General features: G+C 40.3%; 1 long non-coding RNA gene across 1 annotated transcript; it reads left to right on the top strand.

Moving 5' to 3' along the window:
- The first annotated feature begins 928 nt into the window (after positions 1–928).
- Positions 929–3,354, top strand: LOC139026137 (uncharacterized). The gene is made up of 2 exons (XR_011477851.1): positions 929–997; positions 1,178–3,354. It is a non-coding gene; the product is annotated as an uncharacterized lncRNA (long non-coding RNA).
- The last annotated feature ends 2,128 nt before the right edge of the window (positions 3,355–5,482 follow it).

The following is a 5,482-nucleotide window of genomic DNA, read 5'->3' as shown; positions in this document are numbered from 1 at the left end:
GGCCAGGCTATGGAGGTAAAGGATGCTTTGTTGCGGAATAGGAAGCCAATTCTAGATTTGACTTTGGATTGGAGATGTTTGATGTGAGTCTGGAAGGAGAGTTTACAGTCTAACCAGACACCTAGGTATTTGTAGGTGTCCACATTATCTAAGTCAGAGCCGTCCAAAGTAGTGATGTTGGACAGGCGGGCAGGAGCAGGCAGCGATCGGTTGAAGAGCATGCATTTGGTTTTACTTGTATTTAAGAGCAGTTGGAGGCCACGGAAGGAGAGTTGTATGGCATTGAAGCTCGCCTGGAGGGTTGTTAACACATGTCAAAAGAAGGGCCAGAAAATATACAGAATAGTGTCGTCTGCGTAGAGGTGGATCAGAGAATCACCAGCAGCAAGAGCGACATCATTGATGTAACAGAGAAGAGAGTCGGTCCAAGAATTGAACCCTGTGGCACCCCCATAGAGACTGCCAGAGGCCCGGACAACAGACCCTCCGATTTGACACACTGAACTCGATCAGAGAAGTAGTTGGTGAACCAGGCGAGGCAATCATTAGAAAAACCAAGGCTGTCGAGTCTGCCAATGAGGATGTGGTGATTGACAGAGTCAAAGGCCTTGGCCAGGTCAATGAATACGGGTGCACAGTATTGTTTCCTATCGATGGCGGTTACGATATCGTTTATGACCTTGAGCGTGGCTGAGGTGCACCCATGACCAGCTCTGAAACCAGATTGCATTGCGGAGAAGGTGTGGTGGGATTCGAAATGGTCGGTAATCTGTTTGTTGACTTGGCTTTCGAAGACCTTAGAAAGGCAGGGGAGGATAGATATAGGGCTGTAGCAGTTAGGGTCAAGGGTGTCCCCCCTTTGAAGAGGGGATAACCGCATTTCAATAACATTGAAATTATGCTGTGTATTATCACCCAGAGACATATAGGAAATTATGCTGTGTATTATCACCCAGAGATGTATAGGAGATTATACTGTGTATTATCACCCAGAGATGTATAGGAGATTATACTTGTATTATCACCCAGAGACAAAGATTAGACATATAGAGATTATACTGTGTATATCACCCAGAGATTATACTGTTTATTATCACCCAGAGACATATAGGAAATTATGCTGTGTATTATCACCCAGCGACATATAGGAAATTATGCTGTGTATTGTCACCCAGAGACATTGAAATTATGCTGTGTATTATCACCCAGAGACATATAGGAAATTATCTGCTGTCTCTGGGTGATAATACACAGCATAATTTCCTATATGTCTCTGGGTGATAATACACAGCATAATTTCCTATATGTCTCTGTCGCTGGGTGATAATACACAGTATAATCTCCTATACATCTCTGGGTGATAATACACAGCATAATTTCCTATATGTCTCTGGGTGATAATATACAGTATAATCTCCTATATGTCTCTGGGTGATAATAAACAGTATAATCTCTGGGTGATAATACACAGTATAATCTCTATGAGCCCGGACTTGAACCCGATCTAACATCTCTGGAGAGACCTGAAAATAGCTGTGCAGCAACGCTCCCCATCCAACCTGACAGAGCTTGAGAGGATCTGCAGAGAAGAATGGGGAAAATCTCCCCAAATACAGGTGTGCCAAATTTGTAGCTCAAGAAGACTTGAGTCTGTAATCGCTGCCAACGGTGATTCAACAAAGTATTGAGTAAAGGGTCTGATTATTTATGTAAATGTGATATTTGTTTATTTTTTTTATACATTTGCAAAAATTTCTGAAAACCTGCTTTTGCTTTGTCATTATGGCGTATTGTGTGTAGATTGATGAGAACAAAAATAACGATCTAATTTTTTATTTAATCCATTTTAGAATAAGGCTGTAACCTAACAAAATGTGGAAAAAGTCAAGGCATCTGAATACTTTCCGATTGCACTGTACATGTAGGCCAAATGAAAAATAATATAGTAACTTGTATTTAAATGTAGCAATTCAACGAAAAACTCTGTTTAGCCTGCGCATCTTTACAACATTATTTTTCAATGTGCTCATCTCGGTCTGTCCTGTGCAACTATTTACAATGCATCAGAGCAACAATCTTATCATAACATGCCAAAAGTGATCACACGAATAGGCTATTAGACCTACTATAAAAATAAATGTCCTATAGATTTTGTAGCCTATAGCTTTTCCTGGAATTTCAGGAGAGGAGGAATGGCCTATTGCGTAGAGGCACAGCCTTTAGTCTGTTGAACATGGGAACAGCTGGAAGAGAGGCCAGTGATGTGTAGCCGAAGTAGGAAGCTAAATATTGGCTAGATATTAGGCCATCAGCCTGTAATTTTTTAGATCCGTTTGTGTCTATTCTCGACAGTCCAGAAAGGTACATTAGCATATGTTGTAGGCCTAGTTTGTCAAGAGTAGGGAAATATGTGCGTCTCCTTTACAACTCCCTGACCGTTAATGCTGTAGCCTACAATAATAGTGAAGACATCAAAACTATGAAATAACACATATGGAATCATGTAGTAACGAAAGACAAAGGGTGGCTACTTTGAAGAATCTAAAATATATAGTATTTTTTGATTTGTTTAACACTTTGTTAACTGCATGATTCCATGTGTTCTCATAGTTTTGATGTCTTTACTATTATTCTACAATGTAGAAAATAGGAAAAATAAAGAAAAAACATTGAATGAGTGGGTGTGATCAATAAAAAATTGCTCCGAGCAAACAGATCCTAAGCTACAGGACTGTTTTGCTAGCACAGACTGGAATATGTTCCCGGGATTCCTCCGATGGCAATGAGGAGTACACCACATCAGTCATTGGCTTCATCAATAAGTGCATCGATGACGTCATCCCCACAGTGACTGTAGGGGGTAGTCCCAAAGACCCTCCCCATTATTGATTAAGGGGACCTTAATATTCATATGTTTTGCTGCAGGCCTTATAATAGATACTGTTGCTGTGTGTCTAAAACTCTGCCACTATATGTTGCACAAGCATCTATATTAGTCTTTGTGGTTAAGCCCTGGCTGTTGCAAGAGTGTGCTTGCAGGCTAGGCCTGAGTCAGACCGACACTAGATAAAGAGAAGTAACCACTGTCTGGTTTTGACATTTTGATCTTGTGTGACAGTGGACAATGCTAATTAATTCAGAGAAGCTACTGTACTAGGTTACTTTCTAAGGTAACCTCAGCTTATTGCTGCATACATACATTGACGTAGGTGATCATACAACTAGGATATGATCACATGTATAATATCAGCTGTGCCCTTAGGTGGGAACCTACTCTGAAACACACATGCTGTGTTTCCATTGTYAACTTCTGTCTGCAATTGCATTAATAAAGGTTTGATTGATTTACTTAAAGATATTGTCTGACTGCTGATTTCACCAATAAGCCAATGATTGACAAGGAACAAGGAACCTACCCCGACATGACCGTACGTACTAGAGGTCGACAGATTAATCGTCATGGCCGATTAATTAGGGCCAAATTCAAGTTTTCATAGCAATCGGTAATCTGCCTTTTTGGACGCCGATTATGGCCGATTACATTGCAATCCATGAGGAAACTGCGTTGCAGGCTGACCACCTTTTGCGCGAGTGCAGCGTCTAAAGGATCTTGTGGCAGCAAGGAGCCAAGGTAAGTTGCTAGCTAGCGTTAAACTTATCTTATAAAAAACAATCAATCGTCAGATAATCACTAGTTAACTACACATGTCAGCTGTTACTAGCAAGTAATCGATTTCATGAACCTAATTTCTTAGGCTACATACACTATACAGTATCAGTCAAAAGTTTGGACATGCCTAATTCAATCATTTTATTTTTGTACTATTTTCTACATTGTAGAATAATAGTGAAGACATCAAAACTATGAAATAACACATATGGAATCATGTAGTAACCAAATAAAGTGTTAAATAAAAATATATTTAGATTCTTCAAAGTAGCCACCCTTTGCCCTGATGACAGCTTTGCACACTCTTGGCATTCTCTCAACCAGCATCATCTGGAATGCTTTTCGAACAGTCTTGAAGGAGTTCCCACATATGCTGAGTACTTGTTGGCTTCTTTTCCTACAGTCTGTGGTCCAACTCATCCCAAACCATCTCAATTGGGTTGAGGTCAGGGGATTGTGGGGGCCAGGTCATCTGATGCAGCACTCCATCACTATCCTTGGTCAAATAGTCCTTACACAGCCTGGAGGTGTGTTGGGTCATTGTCCTGTTCATAAACAAATGATAGTCCCACTAAGCGCAAACCAAATGGGATGGGGTATTGCTGCAGAATGCTGTGGTTGCCACGCTGGTTAAGTGTGCCTTGAATTCTAAATAAATCACTGACAGTGTCACCAGCAAAGCACCATCACAGCTCCTCCTCCATGATTCAAGGTGGGAAACACACATGCAGAGATCATCTGTTCACCTACTCTGCGTCTCACAAAGACACAGCGGTTGAAACCAAAAATCTCAAATTTGTACTCATTGGACCAAAGGACGAATTTCTACCGGTCTAATGTCCATTGTTCGTGTTTCTTGGCTCTAGCAAGTCTCTTCTCCTTATTGTCTTTTAGTAGTGGTTTCTTTGCAGCAATTTGACCGTGAAGGCCTGATTCACGCAGTCTCTTCTGAACAATTGACATTGAGATGTGTCTGTTACTTGAACTCTGTGAAGCATTTATTTGGGCTGCAATTTCTGGGGCTGGTAACTCTAATGAACTCACCCTCTTTAGCAGAGGTAACTCTGGGTCTTCCTTTCCTGTTGTTGTCCTCATGAGAGCCAGTTTCATCATAGCACTTGATGTTTTTTGCGACTGCACTTAACTTTCAAAGTTCTTGAAATATTGCGTATTGACTGACCTTCATGTCTTAAAGTAATGATGGACTGTCGTCTCTCTTTGCTTATTTTAGCTCTTCTTGCCATAATATGGACTTGGTATTTTACCAAATAGGGCTATCTTCTGTATACCAACCCTACCTTGTCACAACACAAGTGATTGGCTCAAACGCATTAAGGAATGAAATTCCACAAATTATAGGTGACTAGCTCAAGAAGCTGGTTGAGAGAATACCAAGAGCGTGCAAACAGGTCAAGGAAAAGGGTGGTTACTTTGAAGAATCTCAAATATAAAATATATTTTCATTTGTTAAACAATTTTTTGGTTACTATACGATTCCATGTGTGTTATTTCATAGTTTTGATGTCTTCACTATTATTATACAATGTAGAAAACTTTTGACTGGTCCAAACTGGTCCAAACTGTCCAAACTTTTGACTGGTACTGTATGTCTGTTTGAAATTCTACTTTGGGTCTTATTCATTAATTTAAAATTATTTATGCTCTACTATACACAGTGAAGAAAACATTATGAACACCTGCTCTTTCCATGACATAGACTGACCAGGTGAAAGCTATGATCCCTTATTGACGTCTCTTGTTTAATCCACTTCAACCAGTGGAGATGACGGGGAGGAGACAGGTTAAAGAAAG

The sequence above is a fragment of the Salvelinus sp. IW2-2015 genome, unplaced genomic scaffold, assembly GCF_002910315.2.
Source record: "Salvelinus sp. IW2-2015 unplaced genomic scaffold, ASM291031v2 Un_scaffold3957, whole genome shotgun sequence".
In the NCBI taxonomy this organism is placed as follows: Eukaryota; Metazoa; Chordata; class Actinopteri; order Salmoniformes; family Salmonidae; genus Salvelinus; species Salvelinus sp. IW2-2015.
This window is presented reverse-complemented; position numbering and strand designations above follow the sequence as displayed.